At 38.7% G+C, this 23,114-nt stretch overlaps 1 protein-coding gene across 11 annotated transcripts in view; it reads right to left on the bottom strand.

Moving 5' to 3' along the window:
- Window positions 1-23,114, bottom strand: part of LOC143027327 (diacylglycerol lipase-beta-like) — a 418,191-nt gene that overhangs the window by 194,339 nt on the left and 200,738 nt on the right. The window lies entirely within an intron of this gene.

The following is a 23,114-nucleotide window of genomic DNA, read 5'->3' as shown; positions in this document are numbered from 1 at the left end:
CTTGGTAATACAGTGTTTTTTCTCAACCCCACAGACAGGAAGTTGAACAGGAAATCAGAAAATCTTGGTAAGAAGACCCAAGTAAAATATTTTGTTACTGAATTAGAAATATTTACATACACAAACACACATACATGCACTGGACACCAAAGCGAAAAGAAGTGCAGTGATTGAGTGCATATCTGATGGTTTTGTTGCTGAACATGAGGGAAACCAGTTATTGTACGGGATGGGTAAGCTGTGGTATTTGGGTGACCGGTAAAAGAAATCCAGTTCTTGAAAAAAGTATAGTTTTGGCAAAATGGAGAATGAAAAATAAAAATAAACAAACCAATGAAAAGAGGACTGGATATAAGCACAGTGGAAAGCAGGGCTGTGGAGTTGGAGTCATGGAGTAAGAAGCAATTACGGTGTCACTGGAGTCGGAGTCGGTAAAAATATACAAGAGGTACTTGTGTCAGTAATTTCAGTACATTAAGACAAAAGAAGGTATAAAAACATATGAAGGATAATGATACCCAAAAAGTATGTATGATACATATACCTTTCAGTATCATACATGTTCAGCTGTAACACTCGACCTTGTACCGTACTCGTATCAATAAGGTTTATTTTTTCTATATGTACTGCTTCCTTTCAAGAAATTTGCCTAAACTTCTTTTATAAAGTACATACATACATACATATACCAAGGCTTTTTCCCCCTTACAAGGAAGGTAGCCAAAAAGGAAAAGGCACAAAATCATTCCCACCCATTCCATCCCTGAATACACTCCACACCCCTCCACCCTCCCTCTTATATTAGCACCTCCTGGATAATGGGTCATCCTTGCACTTTGTCCACTGCCCTGGGTCAGAAGCAGTGTTGCAAGACACAGCACATCCACAGCAAGGCCGCTTCATTAAATCGGCGACCCACCCTCTCCGTCCCCCCCATGCATAAAAGGAGAAGACGGGGAGAAATTCTTTCGGGCTGTGTCAAATTTTGCTCACACATACTAACTCACACCCCATCCCACCGCCCATTCCACCGCATGCATCACAACATCATCCATATACAACCATTCTCCATTCACCCCTGTCTTCTGTCCTCTCCCGTCCTTCCTCAACGGACATTCCCCTCTTCTCCAAAGCCCCCTTCACCCCATCCATCCACCTCATCCTAGGACATCCCTTTATATTCTCCCTCCACATCTGCCTTCCATACCTCTTTTAATAGTCTTTCTTCACTCATTCTTTCCATGTGTCCAAACCATCCTAATACACTTTCATCAACCCTATCTCCCAACTCCCTTTCCACCCCTGCTCTCCTCCTCACCTCCTCATTTCTCACTCTATCTAGCCTAGTAACTCCCATCATACTTCTCAGACACCTCATCTCAAACACATTCAAACTCCTTCTCTCTTCCTCTCTTATGTTCCATGTTTCTGTCCCATACAGTGCTGTTGGCACAATCATTCCTTCATACAGTCTCCTCTTAGCATCCATTCCCAAATGTCTATTCCTCATTACACTTTTTAATCCACCAAGGCATTTACTTGCTTCTCTCAATGTACATTCTACCTCCACCTTCACTCCACCTTTTCCTGCCACATTTGCACCCAAGTATCTAAAACTATCCACTTCCTCCAGTCATTCTCCCTTAATACTCACTTCCAGTCTACTGCCACTTTCACTCCTTGTACATCTCATTACCTTACTTTTACTCACATTTATCTCCAGCTTTCTTCTATCACACACTCTCCCAAACTCTGTCACCAACTTCCTCAATCCCTCCTCCGATCCTGCCACAAGCGCAGTGTTGTCAGCAAACAACAGCTGGCTCACCTCCCACTTTTCTCCATTTTCTTTAATCATTTCCAATCCCTGACCCACTACCCTTGCATTTACCTCTTGCACTACCCCATCCATGTATAAGTTGAACAGCCAGGGCGACATAACATATCCTTGACGAAGTCCCACCTTTACCTCGAACCACTCACTCTCTCCATTTCTAATCCTGACACAAGCTCTACTACTCTCATAAAAACTCTTGACAGCTCCTAGAAGCTTACCTCCTATCCCGTATATCCGCAAAACCTCCCACATTGCCTTTCTGTCTACCCTGTCTGCCTTTTCCAGATCCATAAAAGCCAAAAAAACATCCCCTTTCCTATAGCTTTCTCACATATCTGTCTTACCACAAAGATCTGATCTACACAACCTCTACCCATCCTAAATCCACACTGTTCCTCACCAATTACTCCCTCTGTTCCTCTCCTAATCCCCTCAATCAAGATCCTCCCATAAGCCTTCCCAACTACACTTAACAAGCTAATCCCTCAGAAACTACTACATTCACACTTGTCCCCTTTTCCCTTGTAGAGTGGAACTATACAGGCATTCCTCCAGTCCTCTGGCACTCTACCCTCTCTCCAGCAAACATTAAATAACCTCACCAGCCAGTCCATCACTGTACCTCCTTTTTTTAGACATTCTGCATGGCATCCATCAAGACCAGGTGCCTTACCTGCTTTCATCATCTTAACAACTGCCTTCACTTCATCCTTCCTTATTTCTCCTCCATTTTCCTCACTCATCACTCTTATTTTCTTAGCATTTCCCACTGCAGCTATCTTTCCCTCCCTATCCTCCTTCACATTTAGCAACTCCCTAAAATATTCTGCCCATCTTCCCCTTACTGCCTTCTCTTCCATTATCATCTCTCCATCTGCACCTTTTACCTTTTCTTCTCTACTTGATTTGCCTCCTCTTCCTCTCTTAATTTCTTTCCAAAACATCTTTTTATTACTTTCAAAATTTTCTGTCATACTCTTACCCCATTTCACATCTGTGCTCCTCTTTGCCTCCTTTACCTTTTGCTTTACTTCTGTTTTCTTTTCTTTGTACCTCTCATATGACTCCCTCATCCTATTTTGTAACCAATCTGAGAAAGCTCGCTTCTTCTCTTCTACAACCTTCTTTGTTTCCTCATCATACCATTCACTATCCTTCCTTCTATTTCCTCCTGTCCTTCTTGTTCCACACACCATCTTTGCACACTTTGTGACTCCCTCCTTGAACCATCCCCATTCCTCCCCCACACCTAGCTCTTACTCTATCCTTCACTCCCTCCCACTCCTCCTTCAGCTTCTTCTTGTACTCCTTCTCCTTTTCCTTTTCATTTAAAGAGTTCACTCTAAGCACCTCCCTACCTTTTATCCCTTTCCTCTTTCTCCATCTATCCTCCACTCTCAACTTACCTTCCACCAAAAAATTATCTAATATTCCCCCACCCTCTCCCCTTAGAACATGTACATCCTTAACTCTTCCTATCATAATCCTGTTTACCACTACATAATCCATTAACGCTCTATCTACCACCCTTCCATCCACCACCCTCTCCCATGTGTACTTATACTTGACTTTCTTCTGAAACACTGTATTTGCTATCATCAACTCTCTAGACACATTTCCACCATCAACTCTCCACTACAATTCTTTCCTGGAACTCCACATTTCCCAACCACTCCATCAATTGGATCCTTTCCTACCCTAGCATTAAGGTCTCCCAGTACTATTACATTGACATTTCTCCCTAAATCCTCTATGTACTCATTTAAATCTATCCAAAAAGCCTCCCTTTCTTCTACACTCTTCTCACTGCCAGGCCCATATGTACTTACAAAAACCCACATCTTTCCCAGTTTCACCTTCATCCACCACTTCCCTGTGGTGGGGGAAAAGAATACTGCCAAGTATTTCCACTTGGATTGTAAGAGGTGAGAAGAAAGGGACGGGGATTGGGACTAGGCATCCTTCTCCTTGTAGCCCCACAGGGGACATTCCTAAAAAAAAGTAAAGGCATAAGAGGGTCTAGGAGTTTTCCGACCAGCACCCTAAGGTTTGGGTCTTTTATCAAGTATTTTCATTTTTTTATTTTGTATTTGCAAAACTATATATGTAAAAATAATCTTCCATTATATATTTTTTATTATTAGGTTTGTATATCCTTTACAAAGGTTATATTTCAACCTTTGTTATAAAATACAGTATTTCTGTGTTTGAAATGTACTTATCACTTATTTGCAAAGATATATATTATGCCAAATGTCTTACATTATAGAATCTTTTTTTACTGAATTTTCTTCAATATCCTTTAAAAAAATTTGTTTCTACTTCACTTATAAAGTATTAATGAAGAGGTCAAACCTAGGAAAGCCACACTATAACATATATATCTATTGATATAAACCAGTTATAATGATATAAGTCTACTCAAGATTGGAGTGTGTGTTGTATAGGCTTTATAAAATATGTAGGCCATAATCAGTTAATTACACGAAGAGGAGTCGGAGTCGGAGTCAGTGGTGCCAAAAATAGAGGAGTCAGAGTCGGAGGTTTTGTGTTCCGACTCCACAGCCCTGGTGGAAAGTCCAAGAGTGTCATCCCCAAAAGACATTGTTTGATAGATACTCCAAGGAAAAACCAAAGGTGCAAAAATAACAGTTTTTCAGGGTTTCAAAGAAACCCAGGTAAAATAGGCAAAAACCTTATAGAGAAATTAGATATAGTGCATTAAGAAATTGGAAAGTAAATGACTTTTAATGGAAGAAATCATAGATTTAGAATTGGATTACAGAGCTGTACTTAGGGAATTGATTACTTTGCGTAAGAGTAATGAGCAAATGATTAAAGAATTAAGTGACCTAAAGGGCAAAATTGAAATTCTCAAAAGAGAAAACGAAAGAATAAAGAATGATGACAAAAATAAAAATGAACTGAAAAAGGAGGTCAAAGAGCAATAACAAGTAGTGACTGGAAAGGTGGAGGAGTCAAAGAAACAGACCTCATTGAAATAAAAATCAATGGAAACAAGAACAGGAAAATCAAGAAATATCTTTTAGAGAAATATTACAAAAGCAGATGGAGGAAAATACAAAAGAAACAGTTATGAAAGTAATTAAAGAAAGGGAAAATTGGGTGAGAGATACAGTTGACAAAAGTAAGTGCATTGTGGTCCATGTTATTCAGGAAAAACATGATATGTATAGATACCAGCGAGAAAAGGAGAAGGAAATAGCTACGGAAATTTTGAAAGAAATACAGGATGAAGGGCAAATTTTTTTTATAAAGAAATCGATGAAATCCACAGGATAGGTAAATATTCAAAAGTAAAACAACATAGACTTCTGAAAATAAAACTAAGAACTCAAATGATAGCTGATGATGTATTATTGAAAGCGGTTAAAATGGCAAACTGTGAGAAATTCAAACATATATGGATACAAAAGGAAATGAGTGATGAGGAAAAAGAGAAAGACAAAGCTCTCAGAATTGAAGCCAATGATAGAAATGAGAAAAGAACAGATGGAAAAAAAAAGTTTTTTTGGAGAGTGCTGGACTTGAGACTGAAAAAAATGGTACATTAAAAAAATGTAAACAAACCAAAAAAGAAAAGAAAATATGAAACTAAAAGTGGCATACACAAACATCAATGTCATGGTCTCTGGAATCAATTAACTAAATGACTATCTAGAAATAGAAAAACCTAAAATTATGGGAACTGTAGAGACAAAACTGAAAGGACTCCTATCAACAAGGATTGTGGGACAAGGTCTACACAACCACTGGGTGAAAAATAGAACAGACAAGCAGGGAGGTGTAATGATATTGACCAAAAAGGGTCTAAATGTGACAAAGATTAATGAAGGCCAAGGCAATGTAGAATTATGACCAAAATTGTAAACAAAAAGATGAAAAGCAGAAAATTTGTAGCAGTGTATGTACCACCAAAAACAAAGGCTTGGTCAGATAGCGAACACTCTAAATTACTGGAAGACACAATGAATGTGCTAAACGAGTTATTGAAAGGGGGTGGAAACATAGTAATCATGGGCGATTTTAATGCAAAGGATATAATCTGGGAAGAAATTATAGCAAAACTGGGAGAAGAACAACTTTGGAGCAACATTCTACTGGATATGACCATCAAATACACCCTAACACAATGGGTTAAGGAAAATACTAGATATAGAAACAATGAGGAACTGTCGAAATTGGACTTAATATTAACTTCTGAACCAGATATTGTAAACAAAATGGAGTAGAAGACACCAATTGGAAAGAGTGACCATGTACTAACAGAGTTTGAATTAAAAGAACAGAACAATGTAGGTAGGAATGATAAACATAGAGAAGGAAGATTAATGTACAACAAAACAGATTTTGTAAAACTAAGAAAAAAAATCCAAAACACAAACTGAGATAAATTCTCTAAAGAGGAAACAAAGATGGAAGACAAATGGAACATATTCAAAGAAAAGTACAAGGAAGGAATTAACAAATATGTACCAAAAAAGAAACAAAAAGAGATTTATATAAAGTGTTGGTACAGTATAACAAAATGTGTAGTGAGGCTAAAGACAAAAAAAACATCCAAATGGCAAACATACATAAAACTTAGGAACGAATATGTGAATATATGAAGGAAAGAAAAAAGAAATTATGAAAAAGATATTATAGACTCTTTTACACATATATAAATGAAAAACTAAAGGATAAACATGAAATAGTGAAATTGCGTGAAGGAGATAAAGAATATATAGATGGCACAGAAATGGCGGAAGTTATGATCAGACATTTCAGATCTCTTTTTACAATTGAGAGCTAACAATTTTGGGAAGATGGACAACAAGAAAGATCACCCAAAATGAAAGAAATAAAGGTAACACAAAAAGAAATAAGAGACCAAATAAAAAACCTAGACATCAGGAAACTGCATGGACCGGATGGAATTGCAAATTGGATACTGAAAGTGTATAGACAAACTGACAGACAAATTATACGAGAAAACAGACTTCTCACTCAAAGAGGGAAAGGTACTGCAAAATTGGAAAGATGCAAACATAGTACCAATATATAAAGGAGGAAACAGGGAAGATCCTGCAAACTTCAGACTTGTATCCCTTACAAGCACAGTAGCAAAAATATTTGAAAAGGTCATCAGAAACAAATGGACCAAACACTTGGAAGAAAATAAAATAATAAACCCCAAACAATTTGGCTTTAGAAGTGGAAGATTGTGTACCACAAACCTAATTTGCTTTTACTCGAGATTAATTGAGATAATACAAGAGATGGTTGGGCAGACTGCACCTTCTTGGACTTGCATAAGACATTTGACAAAGTACCACATAAAAAATTTGAACTGGGAAGATGTGAAGAGTGGTGTCCTGCAAGGCTCTGTATTGGCTCTTTTAATGTTTGCCATATATATAAATGATATGGATGAGGGAGTAAATTGTTACATGAACTTCTTTTCTGACAATGCCAAATTACTCAAGAGAGTATGGACAGAAGAAGATTGCAGATCGCTACAAGAAGACCTAGACAAAATATGGGAATGGAGTCAGAGATGTGAGATGAACTTCAACATTAAGAAATGTAGCATAATGGAATTTGGAAAAAGCAAAAAATAGAGTATCAGGTCAATTTAAAATTAGAAACAAGTAAAAAAAATTTGATTCAGAAAGGGATCTGGGAGTAATCATCTCAAGTGACTTGACACCTGATAAATATGTCAATAAATATTTGGAGAGACTTTTAACTTAAGATCAATGAAAGTGGCCTTCGACTACATGGATGAGGAATTGGTTAAAAAAATAGAATATGCTGCAACACTGTGGGCACCTAGCATGAGGAACATAAGAAAATTAGAAAGAATCCAAAGAGTAGCAACAAAAATGGCACCTACACTGTCAAATCTGATGTACGAACAAAGATTGGAGAAATTACATCTGTCAGCACTGGAACAGAGAGGAGAAAGAAGCAATTTGTTGACCATTTAAAGAATTATGAAAGGGATGGAAATTCTCGATAGAGGCAACTTATTAAAGTGGGACAGAGGAGAAACAAGAGGACATGAAAAGAAGCTAAAGAAGTACAGTTACAGAAGAGACATGAAAAACAATAGTTTCCCACGTAGAGTGATTGATATCTGGAACAAACTGAACGGAGAAACAGTGAGTGCCAAAACTATACACAATTTTAAGAATAAACTGGATGCGGAGAGATATGAAAACAGGTCACTACGAGCATAGCTCTCAGCCCATAAAGTACAACTAGGTGAATAACATCAGACAGACAGCAAAGGTTTGGAACTCTGGAAAAAATGCAATTTTTGTGGATTTCTGCAATGAAGAAGTACCTGTGTTGTATAAGTAGGGAAGGGGAAAGCTCATGTAGTGGGCAGGTGAAGAAAAAGGGAGGAATTATTGAGAAAAATGGAAGAAAATGAGGAAGGGGAGGAACAGGTCCTGGAAGTCAAAAGTGGGGTAAACAAAAGGTGCGCAGACGACACATGTGAGGTCGAAAAAGTCTGCAAAGGTATCAAAAGTAGAAATATAGATAAGAGCAACTCAAAAGAAAGTGGAGATAATTATTTCTATGGATTTAATGAGGGAGATAACAACCTCCCCCGATTAGTGAGTCGAGAGGAGAAACTAACAATGAACAAAACATGGGAGGTTAGGTTCAGCCAATTACATAGAGTTGATAAACAAGAAGAACTAAAGAAGGAGAACCAAAACCTAAATATATAGAATTAAAAATACAGTTAAAAGAGGTAAAGGATGAGAATGTGGAATTAAAGAGGAATAATAAAGAGAATAAGGAGTCCATAGCAAAAGAGGTACAGGGTTGGAGAAAAGTTCTGGATAATAAAAATGAATTTAGAGATATAGTGAAACAATGAAGGAACACACTAAGGACACAGTTATCAAAGTGATGAGAGAGAATATAGTAGGAAACTTAGCAGGTAAAAAATGTATAATTATATATGGAAAGGAAGAAAAGCATTATTCAAATAGGACTACAAGATTAAAAAGTGAGAAAGAATAGGTAAACAAGGTCTTAAAAATATTTCAAGGTGAACAAGAAATAGGGAAAGAAACTGAAGAAATATATAGACTGGGGAAATACAGTATAGAAAAAACCCAGACCAATTAAGGTTGAATTCAGTTCACAAACGACAGCAGAGAATGTCTTATCAAAAATAGGGAAACTAGCAGAGAGTGATCAGTACAAACAAGTACCGTATTTTCCGGCGTATAGTGCGCGACTTTTTTCCGTTGGAAGGGCCTAAAAATGGGGGGTGCGCGTTATCCGGTGGTGCGCATTATCTACGGCCTACCATAAAAATTCTGCGGCTGTGTGTGTAATTTTTTTCACAACAACGTGACGATGTTGGCCGTCACAAAGTCGGGACGGCACACTTCTCCGTGACGTTCCGTGAGAACAAGAAGAACAGCCATGGTGACATGAAAGAATACGCCAGCATGGGCTATATAAATATTTGGTATAGGTAGGTATCTATCGAATCTTATTTTTCATGTTTAACCCATTAAACTCCGATGACAAGATTCTTGTCATTTGGTCAAATAAAACAAAAAATCATAAAACACCAAAATGTTGATCAAACACCAGAAAAATATGACGTCAGTCCTCGCTTCGCTCGCGAGCGAAGCGAGGACTGACGTCATATTTTTCTGGTGTTTGATAAAACATTTTGGTGTTTTATGATTTTTTGTTTTATTTGACCAAATGACAAGAATCTTGTCATCGGAGTTTAATGGGTTAAATAGGCCTAAACACCATGAAACATGATCAATATTCATGATATTTGTCCATGTTCACAGCATCCTAGTTTGAATTTTTATGTTGGCTTTGTTGCTTCACTTTAGGTACGGTACAAATTCCGTTGCGGCCGTTCATAAACTCGTGTCAAACACCTGACTACAACACCCTCTTTCGGGAGGTATATTAACTAAACGTCACCTCGATGAGAGACTGTCCTATTTCACCACTGTCATTGTAGGTTCAAAGCTAAAATGAAACAGTCTGTAGTTTGTTTCAGTATTAAATAAAAAATGGTAAAGACGAATTATTTCCTCAAGATATAACATGAAAATTTTCTGTAAAAATCCCAAAAATTTTCTGTATATTTTACTTCCAATAAACTTTTTTTAGATCATATTTTCTACAAACTATTTAAGCTACAAAGTAATAAAGGACCAACGCACAACACGAGTCATATACCGCAATAATGTAATAATAATAATAGTAATGGTAATAATAATGATAATAATAATAATAATAATATCGCTACTCAAACCCGACCTGGGGTAAAACAGGAATTCTCATGCCTTACCTGGGGCTAATCAGGAACGCCCTCTACACGCGGGAAGTGAAATCTACTCACTAACCGTAAATTACACACATACACCTCTCACGAACATAGCCGCATCCCACGCACAAACATATACACTTCCTTTTTCTTCGACTAAAATTCGCTTCCTTTCTCACTTTCTCTTATACTACATCTCATTTCAGTTTACCTCCCACTAAAGATTTTTCCGTTTTTCCCCCTTTCTCTCCTACTACGTCTCCTACCATTTTCCAAACTTTCGTTGGTGATATAATATGCTCTTCCTCCCGGCATTGGCGCCACCGTCCAAGTTCCTAGCCCAGTTCTCCTAAAGCCACGACAACAAACTAGCCCCTAATCGCTCGCAATTCGCCCGGTGGCAATAGCCCTCTTTTATACACTACTATCTTTTCATTTTCTAACAGACATTCTTCCCCTCCCACAAAACCCGATCCCGCGCAAGCGAGGTGGTCTTTTCTTGGAATCCAGAATCCAGAATACCGTATAGTGCGCGACCACACACGAGCCTTCACGCCGTAAACATCTCCGTCGTCGTCGTCGTCGTCATCGTCGTCGTCGCGTGACCAAGAAGAAGAGGATTTACGACGAAAAAGGAAACCTGGTTTGTATTGTAGGGGTGGAGAGTGAATGTGAGTACCTGAAATGATATCTCTGCAGTGCTAGTCAATTGTATTAACTCGGATTTAGCGAAAATGAATGAAAACGACTCGAAAGCCAGTCACGAATCAGAGCCATCTGGCGTCAGTCTATTGAACCGCGATGTAAACAAACACTATTCCAACACGTGTTATAATGACAATGATTTCCCAGGATTTAGTAAGTATGAAAGAAAGAACTTAAGTAGATTATTAGAGATAGAGAGAGATATGAGCAAAAATAGGATTCGGTGGGAGAATGAAATTATGGACTTAAGAAAAGAGGTTATTGGATTAATAGATTGCTTAGCTCAGGCGACCCACGAAATTTCGGACCTAAGAAAAACCAACTTGGATCTTACAAACGAGATTAAAGAAATGACAAGGGTTATAAATGAACTGAAGAATGATAATGAAAAGAAGAAAACTAATGATAATAACAATAGCGAAAATCTAAAGCAGGAGGTGAACAATAAATTACAAGAATTGACACAAAAGATCGAAGAGAACCTAGGTGGGGATAGTATCCAGGAAATTAAGAAGTGGAAGGAAAACATTGAAAATAAGGAAATTGGTTTCAAAGAAATAGTCAAGCAGCAAATGCAGGATAATGCAAAAGACACAATCATACAAGTGATTAACGAAAAAGCAAATTGGGGCAGGGATACAGTAGATAGGAAAAAATGTATTGTGGTATATGGACTAAAGGAAAAACAAGGATTGGTGAGGTACACGAGGGAAAAAGAAGAAAAAGAGACAGCAGTAGAAATCCTAAATGAAATTCAGGGGGGAGACAGAGATTCAGGCATAGACCTGGAAGAGACTTATAGAATCGGTCGCTATACTAAGGATAGGAATTGACCTCTAAAGATAAAACTAAGGTCACAAATGGTAGTAGAAGACATATTTGAAAAAGTAGGCAACTTGGCAAAGAGTGAAAAGTACAATAAGATATGGATAAAAAGAGAAATGAGTACTGAGGAATTAGAAAAAGGGAAGCAAAGGAAAAAAACTTGATGAGAACGGAGACAGAATGCAAAGAATTCCAGTGGAGAGTAATAGACTTGAGATTAAGACAATGGCGCATCAAAACGAAAAAACCAAGGACAGAAGAAACCATGGAGAAGGAAGAAAATTAAAAATGGCCTATACCAACATTGACGGACTAATTTCAGGACTGAACAAACTCAATGATTATCTATTAGAAGCAAAACCAGACATAATGGGAATTGTAGAGACTAAACTAAGAGGTGAAATACCATCCATCGTTATTGGACAAGGTCTATACAATTACTGGATAAAAAACAGGGAGGTGGAATCATGTTCTTGGCCAAAAAAGACCTAAACGTGACAAAAATTGCAGAGGGCAAAGGTAATGTTGAACTGATCATGATAAAAGTCGAAGGCAAGAATATGAAAAGCAGAAAGTTTGTGGTGACCTATGTGCCTCCAAAAACGAATGCTTGGAAAGAAAACGAACATACAAAAATGCTAGAAGATACAAGAAAATCACTAAATGAGATACTAATGGGTAAGGGTAATCTGGTAATTATGGGGGACTTCAATTGCAAAGAAATTTGTTGGGACAGCATGACAGTGCAAGGAGGAGATGACTCGTGGGGCAATGTACTGCTAGACATGACCATGGAGTACACAATGACCCAATGGGTCCGTGAAAACACAAGGTACAGAAACAATGAAGAGCCATCGAAACTAGATCTAATATTTACAACAGAACCTGAAATAGTGGATAAAGTCCAGTACAAGACACCAATTGGAAAGAGTGACCATGTACTCATCGAAACTGTACTAAAGGAAGAAATAGACATGGAGAGGAACGAAAAGCATAGGAAAGGAAGATTGATATACAACAAAACAGACTTTGCAAAACTAAAGACATTCTTCCGGAATGCAAACTGGGAAAAATTTTATAGGGAAGAGACAACAGTGGAAGAGAAATGGAATATATTGATGGATAATTACAATGAAGGGGTAAACAGGCATGTACCAAGACAAAAGCGAGAGAGTGAGTACATTAAATGTTGGTTCAACAAGACAGAAGGGACAAAGCTTGGAAAAAGTGGAGAAAAGACAAAAAACAAAGCAAATGGCAAATTTATAAACTGTGGAAATGAGTATGTTAATGTGAGAAGAGAGGAAAAAAGGAACCATGAGAAGGATATTATAGACAAATGCAAAGATCAACCCAAGCTATTCTATCGGTATGTGAATGGTAAACTTAAAACCAAACAGGAAATGGTGAAACTATGCCAAGGAAATATAGAATACACAGAAGATTTAGAGATGGCCGAAGTCATGAACAATCACTTTAAATCTGTCTTCACCAGAGAGAAAATACAAAATTGGGACATAGATAATAACAAGCAATCTCCCCACATGAGTGAGTTTACAACATCACTAAAAGAAATATCAGAACATCTATCAAGACTGGACGTCAGAAAATCACATGGCCCGGATGGTATTGCAAATTGGATTCTAAAGGAGTGCAAAGAAGAACTAACAGACAAAATACACATCTTAATAAACAGCTCACTCAAAGAAGGAAAGATACCCAAGGACTGGAAAAATGCTAACATTGTACCAATGTATAAAGGAGGAAACAAGGAAGAACCCACCAACTATAGGCCAGTATCACTAACAAGCACTTTAGCCAAAAGTTTGTGAGAAAATAATCAAGAATAGATGGGTAAAACATCTGGAAGACAACAACATATTAAACCCAAGACAATTCGGGTTCAGACAAGGAAGATCATGCACCACAAACTTAATATGCTTTTACTCAAGACTAATAGACATAGTGCAAGAAATGGATGGGCTGATTGTGCATTCCTAGACTTGCAAAAAGCCTTTGACAAAGTACCACACAGAAAATTACTAAAAAAACTGGAACACATAGGAGGAATACAAGGAAACCTACTAAAATGGATGGAGGACTTTCTGACTGGTAGAAAGATGAGAGTAGTGCTCAGAGAAAAATATTCAGATTGGAAAGAGGTGATCAGTGGAGTACCGCAAGGATCTGTACTGGCACCAATAATGTTTGCTATCTATATGAATGACATGGACGAGGACGTGAACTGCTACATGAGCTTCTTTGCTGATGACGCCAAACTGTTAAGGAAAGTAGAAACTGATGAGGACTGTGAAGCACTGCAAGAAGACCTAAATAGGGTATGGAACTGGAGTAAGAAATGGGAAGTGGACTTTAATACTAAGAAGTGTTGCATAATGGAGTTTGGAAAAAAGGCGAGTCATGATGATACCTCTCCTCCTGTCTCCCTGGAAATGACTCCAAGGGATGACAGAAGGTTTGATGGATTTGAGCTTTAGATTGTCATTTCCATTATTCCATTGAAGTTGCCACTGTTCTCTGGTGTAACTTCTAATGCGAATTTTAAAATCCATTTTGGGGATTTTGAGTTGGGAGTTATGTGCCAGCCCAGCTGCTTCTTTAGCTGCAGTATTGGCTAATTCGTTTCCTTTTATTCCCACATGGGAAGGAACCCAGCAGAAGTTCACAGTTATTTTCTTTCTGTTACTGAGGAGGACCAGCCAATCTTGTATTTGTCCAATAATGGGGTGGACTGGAAATATTGATTTTATTGATGTTAAAATGCTCTTACAGTCTGTATATGACAAATATTTTGTCAGATGCATTGTTAAAAATATAAATTAATGCATTAAGAACTGCCAGCAGTTCTGCGGTGAAAATAGAAATATTAAAATGAGCTCTTTTATATAATAGATTGAGGGGTAATCACTGAGAAACCCAATCTGTCTGCAGTTTTTGATCCATCAGTGTATAGATTAGTTGCATCTGTGTGGGTCCTGCTGTGTTCAAGGAATTTGCTTCTAAGTTCGGACTCTGGGCAGCTATTTTTCTTACACCAGAAAGTGCAAGTGTTGATTTCGGGTCTACACCAGGGAGGGTATTTAGCTGGTAAACTTTCTTCGACGTGTAGAGGGGTCAGGTCTATGTTCTTGGCACTATTTTCCAGTCTAACTTCCAGCGGTTTGGAGAGCTTAGGTCGAGTTGGAGCTCTGTCTTTGGGTGTTCTAACAAACTTGTAGTTGGGGTTGTTTTTGGATGACAGTACTCTTGTTAGGTATCTCAATCCTAGTTCCTGCCTTCTAATTGGGAGAGGAGGAATGCCGGCTTCAACATTTAGGCTGTCTATGGGTGACGTTTTATACGCACCTGTGCAGATGCGTATAGCCATGTTTTGGATATCTAGTTTTTCTAAGGTGGTTTTACAGGCGGCCCCATAGATTTGGCATCCATAATCCATTTTGCTTAGGCACAAAGCTTGGTATATTCGTAACAGAGTTGTTCTGTCAGCTCCCCAGTTGAAACGTGAAACAACTTTTAAGATGTTGAAGCGTTGTTTCACGTTGTGTATTATTTCATTAATGTGTGTATTAAAGTTTAGTTTTTTGTCAAGGCTTAGTCCTAGGTACTTGATCTGATCCTCGTATGGAAGAATAGAGTCTTCCAGCATTAGTGTTGGGATTTCTTCTCTTATCTTTCTTCGGCAGAAGCGGACTGCTTTAGTTTTCTCCGGGGAGAATTTAAAGCCTCTTTTTTTTCGCCCATGCAGTGGTACATTTAATGGAAGTCTGTACTTTCTGGCTTGCCTCCAGTGCTGATGGTCTGCTACAGATTAGAACAATGTCGTCTGCATATGCCAAGCTATGCACTTCGATCGGTACTTGTTCTAGTAGTCCATTGATGGCTATGTTGAACAGTGTTGGGCTGAGGACACTTCCTTGGGGTATGCCTTCCTCCTGGGTGCAAGGTGAAGAGAGAGATGAACCTACCCTTACTTTTAGGATACGATCAGTAAGAAAATCTTTAATTGCAAAGAACATATTTCCTCCTACACCCCATTCGGCAAGTTGTTTTAGGATGCCACCACGCCAGGTGGTGTCATATGCCTTTTCTAGATCGAAAGAGACTCCTATGGTTTGGCTCTATGTGGCGAAAGCATTCTGAATTTCTCAGGTAAGAAATATCAGTGGGTCTATAGTGCTTCTGTTTTTTCTGAAGCCAAACTGTCTGTTTGAGAGATTTTTCGACTCTAATATCCAGACAAGACGCATGTTGATCATTCATTCGTATATTTTGCATACACAACTGGTTAGAGCAATGGGTCTATACCCTTGAGGGCGACTGTTTTTTTCCTGGTTTTAGTATAGTTATAATGATCGAAGTCTTCCACGACTTTGGTGAAGATCCTGTAGTCCAAAATTTGTTCAGTATATTTAGGAAAAATTCTTTGGTGCATGTAGGAAGATGTGAAATCATTGAGTAAATTATATCATCCTCACCAGGTGAAGTTGGAGATGATAGAGGTATTGCGTGCTCTAGTTCAGTTGGTGTAAAGGGGAGATTATATGCCTCCGTGTTTTTACTTTTTGGAGGGACAACTATTGTACTTTCTCGAATTTTCCTGAAGAAGGGAGTGTAGTGGAGAGCACTTGAAATGTTTGTGAAGTATCGTCCAAATGTTTCTGCTACCTCAAGGGGATCAGAAACTATTTCATTGTTAATTCTAAGGATGGGTAATGGAGATGGTACAAATTTTCCCATCAGTTTACGGATTCTATTCCATACTAAGCTTACGAGAGGGTCTTGTTTCAATTTACTTATGTATCTGATAAATGATTCTCTCCTTGCTTTTTTGAACGTTTTCTTTTGTTTGGCCAATGCTCTTTTGTAAATTATTAGGTTAACTGTTATAGGTCATCTGTTGTACTTTTTGTAGCAAATTCTAGTGATTTTTCTGCTTAAGGCACAGGCATTTGTCCACCATGGAACTAGAGCACGTCTAGGATTTCCTTGAGTTTTTGGTATAGACTTCATGGCCCCATTTATCATAATTCTCTCGAGATGTTCGTAGGCAACATAGGCATTTGGAAAATCTTCATTATTTTTGTCAATTTTTGTGAAGTCTTGGTATGTTTTCCAATCTCCCTCTTCAACTTTCCATTTTGGTAAACAAGGGGATGGAATATTTCTATTTAATTTCATATGGATAGGGAAGTGATCGCTTCCGTATAAATTTTCGTCCACAGACCATTGGTATTCTGGTCTCAACGAAGAGGAGCAGATCGTGAGGTCAATGGCAGATTTAGAATTGTGGGTGATATCGTATCTGGTTGGGGAACCTTCGTTTAGTAGTACAATGTCGTTATTGTCTAGTAGGTTTTCTACTATATTGCCCCAACGATTACATGTTCTTTCTCCCTACAGCCTGTGTCTGGCATTAAAATCCCCCATTAAAATGAATGGTTGGGGCAGCTGGTATATTAGGTTCTGTAGGTCTTCCAGTTTTAGTTGTCGGTGATTGCCTAATTCATCTTGCAATCTGTTTTCTGGTGCAGGCTCTAGATATAATGAGCATAGAGTAATCCATTTAGTTGTATAAATCTGAATTGCACATACTTGTAAAGCTGAATTTAGGTGAAGGCTTCGATGATTCATTGACTTATGAACAATTATGCCTGTACCTATCCCTGGTCCTCCTTGTATAGGTACACCTGGAGGTGGGGATATGTACTGTAGATAGCATATTCATGTCCTAAATTTGGGGAAGTGTTTCCTAGCATAGTCTCTTGTAAGCAAATGGCAGAGACTTTATGTTCTTTAAAAAGGATCCGAAGTTGTTCTAGGTTAAGAGTTGAAACCATGTATGTTCCACTGGATAAGAGACATTATTTAGGTCGCTTCTTTACTGGGTCTCTAGTGGGGCTTGTTTTAGGCGTCTCTTTTTTGGGTTTCCAGGTTTTGTTTTCTGAGTGGGATGGTCCCGAGTTGGAGTGATTGGATCTCTTTTGGCGGGCACCTTCAGGTGTTACTTTTGGTTGTACAAGGTTGTGACTTTTCTTGCTTAGGGTCCCATATGTCTTGTGGTTCTCAGAAGCAGATGGGGGGACCCTAGGGGGCTTTGAGGATGTTTCATGTGCCATCGCAGAAGCCAGAGGGGCCTCCGAGGAAGCCTGGGGGGCCTCCGAGGAAGCCTGGGGGGCCTCCGAGGAAGCCTGGGGGGCCTCCGAGGAAGCTTGGGGGGCCTCCGAGGAAGCTTGGGGGGCCTCCGAGGAAGCTTGGCCTCCGAGGAAGCTTGGGGGGCTGCCTGGGGGGCCTCTGAGGAAGCCTGGGGGGCCTCCAAGGAAGCCTGGGGGGCCTCCGAGGAAGCCTGGGGGGCCTCCGAGGAAGCCTTGGGGGCCTCCGAGGAAGCCTGGGGGGCCTCCGAGGAAGCCTGGGGGGCTTCCGAGGAAGCCTGGGGGTTGTCCGCGGGAGTTCTGAGGGCTTCCGAGGAAGCTTGGAGGGTCTCTGAGGAAGCCCGGTGGGTCCTCGAGGAAGTCCGGTGATCCCCCAAAGGTTGGGGGGGATTAGAGGTTTCATCTGAAGGTCTGTGGTTTTTATCCTTGTTTGTCGAGAATGTTACAATGGTGTTGGGTATGTTTGTTTGGAGAACTTCACTGTAGGTTGTTTTTAGTAACAGCCTCTTTGCATGTCCTATGCTTGTTTTTTCTAAGGAAGCTTTCAGGACAGCTTCTTGCTCCTTTCTATATGTAGGGCAGTTTCTGTTTTTTGCGTTGTGAGTTTCTTTACAATTTATACATAGTTCTCATTGGTTGCAGTCGCCGTGTTCATTTTGGGAGCAATTACCACAGACTTTGTTCCTTGTGCATTTCCTTGAGGGATGACCATAGCCATAACAATTGTAACACTGTAAGGGTCTTTATTTATAAGGGCGAATATTAATTTTTTCCTTGTCGATTATAATATCATAAGGGAGGTTTTCATTGTTAAATGTGATAACAATCATGTGAGATCTTGGAATTTTATCAACTTTCCATATTGTTTCGGGGCACATTTCAAGAATTTCTTCTTCCGGCAATTCATGTAGGTCTTGGTTGAAAATAACTCCCTTGGCATAGCTAAAATTGTAATGGGGTTTTATTTCTTTGATGATTCCATCAGGTTCGATTTTTAAGTTAGATATCATTGCTGCTTGAGTGAGAGACTTAGCATGTATTAAGAAACTTGTTCATCCAAATCTTGTAATTCTGGAATTTTCCATATCTCCAGCTTTAACCTTTGTTTCCTAAAAGTATACAAGTTTGCTCATTCACCCTTGGTTGTTGCAATGAGCCAAGTAGCTGGCTTAGGTTTCCGTGTTGTGAGTTTTCATTATGCACTGTAGGGTAATATACATCTAGGTTGGGTGGTACCTTATTGACCAAGGAGCATTTGATATCTTTTGCTATATTTTCTGAATAGGCCTTCTTTGCCTCATTGTGGGAAGAATATATTATCCACAATTGCCAATAGTTAGAAGTGTCTGACAGCCGTAGTCTAATTTCTTTCATGCATCCAAATTCACTGAATTGTTGTGAAATATTTTCATAATTCATGTTTAAAGTTAGATTCTCAATATGTAAAGTATTTTCATTGCCTTTAAAGCTTGGCATTTCAAATGGTTCTAGTGTGATCATTGTTGGTTTGGTGGTACTAGTGGAAACTGCCTTTTCATTTGAATCTTTATCCATATTCAGTCCAGGGTCTTTGTTGTCGAGATTTTCCTTTGCCTTGCGTGGGTCGTCAACTGGGTCAGAGGAGGGTTTATTTGAAAGGGTAAAATTTGTGGGAGTGTTCATTAGTACTTTGGAAGGGTGATTAGGAGGAGGATCAGGAGGATCTGGAGGAATGGGAGGAGGCAAGAGTTTAGGGTCTACTGTAATTGCAGGTAGTGGAGTCACCATTGTCAAGTTTATCTCTTGGGCGTCACCATATATTAGAAAGTTTTAGTTAATGTACATGGAAGAAGATACTGCAGTTGCTTGATGCCTCAAGCAATGAAAGAAGTAGTCTCTGCAGAGTCGGAAGGGTCCAGAATACAACTACGTATATACAAACAGGGGGTCTCGGTTACGAGTATAAGCTTTCACAACCCGATTTATCCTTTAGTTTTGTTCCATAGAGTATGGAGCTGGCGTTGCTACTCCCTGTGTGCACTGGAAGATGAATAGAGAGTCAGCAGTCAAAGGTATCCCCTCTGCCCCTCCTCCACCAGCATACGGGGTTTTGCCCCTCGCAATGAGTAGGGACCTCGCAGTATATCCCATCACCCAGCTGGTTTCTGGTGGGGTTTCAGGAAAACCTTTAACTGTCAGAACCTCTCTAGTAAAAGAAAAAGTTGAGAAAAGGAGGTTAGGGTAGCGAATAAGAAGAAAAGGTATATGGGAGTTCACTGGGTAATGAGGGTGGAGGGTCCCCTATATATTCGTTAACCCTAATATCTCACTCTCTGACAACTGTCATGGGGTGAGGGCGTTGAATCCGGAGAATAGTCCAGTTCATAATCAAGATCAGGCCGGGGTCGTCAATTTATATTTGTCTGTTTGGCACAGTTTTAGTCTGGAAGCTCAGGATTGACCTCTCCAGCATGGTTGGACCTGGCTGGCACAGCTCAGTCCTTCCTCGCAACACGCAAGCCCCCCCACTACTTCAAAGTACTGGGCCTCGGGGGGGGGGGTATGGAAAGAATAGAGTGGAGATGATTATGATGGAAATAGAGGACAGACACAAGAAGAGCAGGAAGTTTGTGGTAAATTATGTGCCTCCTAACATGTCTTCGTGGGAAGAGAGAGAACACAAAAATATTAGAAGACACAAGGATAACACTAAGTAAGATAATGGAAGATGGAGGAAAAATAGTTATAATGGGTGACTTTAATTGTAAAGAAATCTGCTGGGAAGAGATGACAGTGAAGGGTGGAGACGACCTATGGAGAAATGTACGACTTTATATGATTATAGAACATGCAATGACACAATGGATACAAGAGAACACTAGGTACAGAAATGAGGAAGAGCCATCAAGACTAGACCTAATAATCATATCAGAACCTGAAACAGTGGACAAGATTGAATATAAGACACCACTGAGTAAAAGTGACCACATATTAGTTGAACTGGAACTAAATAAAGAGAAACATATGGGAAAAAAATGAACAATATAGAAAGGGAAGAATGATGTATGGAAAAAAAAAATTGATAAGATGAAGAAAAAAAAAAAAAAAAAAAAAAAGCAGACTGGGAAAGGATACACAAAGAGGAAACAACAGTATAAGAGAAATGGAAAATCTTGACAAAAATTCATAAGGAGTGGAAAAGTATGTTCCAAGACAAAAACAAGAAAAAATGATATGTAGAATATTGGTACAACAAAAGATGTAGCGAGCTAAAAGATAAAAGGGATAAAGCTTGGATAAAATGGAAGACAAAAAAAAAAAAAAAAACATAAGGAAAATGGAAAATATATACTGGTTATAGAAATTTACCTAGTTGTACCTAGTTGTATTTTACGGGACAAGAGCTATGCTCGTAGTGGCCCGTTTTTGTATCTCTCTACATCCAGTTTATTCATAAAATTGGGTATAGTTTTGGCATTCACTGTTTCTCCATTCAGTTTGTTCCACACATTAATCACCCTATTTGGGAAGCTATTCTTTTTCAGGTCTCTTCTGTAGCTGTCTTTCTTTAGTTTCTTTTTGTGTCCTCTTGGTTCTCTTCTGTCCCTCTTTAATAAGTCATCTCTGTCAAGAATTTCAATCCCTTTCATAATTCTGAAAATGGTCAACAAATGGCCTCCTCCTCTTCTCTGTTCCAGTGATGACAGATGTAATTTTTTCTAATCTTTGTATGTCAGGTTTGTCAGTGAAGGTGCCATCTTTGTTGCTGCACTTTGTATTCTTTCTAACTTTCTTATGTTCTTCTTTGTGCTAGGTGCCCATAGTGTTGCAGCATATTCTAGTTTAGTTCTTACCAGTGTAATAACTATTTTTTTTAACCATCTCCTCATCTATGTAGCCAAAGGCCACTTTCATTGACCTCAATAAGTTATAAGTCTCTCCAAATAATTTATTGACAAATTTATCAGGTGTCAAGTCACTTGAGATGATTACTCCCAGGTCCCTTTCTGAATCAATTTTTTTTTACTTCTTTGCTTCCAATTTTATACTGTCCCGATACTCTATTTTTATTTTTTTCAAATTCCATCATGCTACATTTTTTAATGTTGAAATTCATCTCACTTTTCCAACTCCATTCTCATATTTTGTCTAAGTCTTCTTATAGTAATATGCAAATTTCTTCTGTTCTTACTCTCTTGAGTAATTTGGCATTGTCAGCAAAGAAGTTCATATGACAGTTTACTCCCTCATCCATATCATTCATATATATGGCAAACATTAAAAGAGTTAAGAAATCCTTCATCCATTCCAGCAGTTTACCTTGTATTCCTCCTATTATTTCAATTTTTCTTATTAATCTTTTATGTGGTACTTTGTCAAATGCTTTCTGCAAATCCAAAAATATGCAATCTGCCCAGCCATCTCTTTCTTGTATTATCTCAATTAATCTTGAGTAAAAGCAGATTAGGTTTGGTGGTGCATGATCTTCCACTTCTAAAGCCAAATTGTTTGGGGTTTATTATTTTATTTTCTTCCAAGTGTTTGGTCCATTTGTTTCTGATGACCTTTTCAAATATTTTTGCTACTGTGCTTGTAAGGGATACAAGTCTGAAGTTTGCAGGATCTTCCCTATATATATTGGTACTATGTTTGCATCTTTCCAATCTTGTGGCACCTTTCCCTCTTTGAGTGAGAAGTCAATTATCTTGTATAGTTTATCTGTCAGTTCATCTATACACTCATTCAGTATCCAATTTGCGATTCCATCTGGTCGATATGATTTCCTGACATCTAAGTTTTTTATCTGGTCTCTTATTTCTTTTTGTGTTACCTTTATTTATTTCATTTTGGGTGATCTTTCTTGTTGTCCATCTTCCCAAGATTGTGAGCTCTCAAGTGTAAAAACAGTCTCTCTTACAAGTACAGTAGCTAAAATTTGTAAAAGAATGATAAAAATAAGATGGTTAAAGCATTTGGAAAAAAAAAAAGTACTAAATTCGAGGCAGTTTGGATTTAGACAAGGAAGATCATGTATTTACCTAGTTGTATTTTTCGGGCCTGGAGCTATGCTCGTTATGACCCGTTTTTGTATTTCTCTACATCTAGTTTGCTTTTGAATTCGTGTATATTTCTGTCATTAACCTCTTCACTCTGGGGCACATCGCATGTCTGGCAGCATTAGCTGCCAGGTGTGCGATGTTGCGTCATGATAATCGCATTATAAAAAATAAAGTCACAGCTCAATTGCTTGTTCTCTTTCACCTGTGAA

The sequence above is a fragment of the Oratosquilla oratoria genome, chromosome 1, assembly GCF_046742065.1.
Source record: "Oratosquilla oratoria isolate Oo_2021 chromosome 1, ASM4674206v1, whole genome shotgun sequence".
NCBI classification, from domain to species: Eukaryota; Metazoa; Arthropoda; class Malacostraca; order Stomatopoda; family Squillidae; genus Oratosquilla; species Oratosquilla oratoria.
Note: the sequence above shows the minus strand (reverse complement) of the source record. Positions and strands in the feature narration are given on the sequence as shown.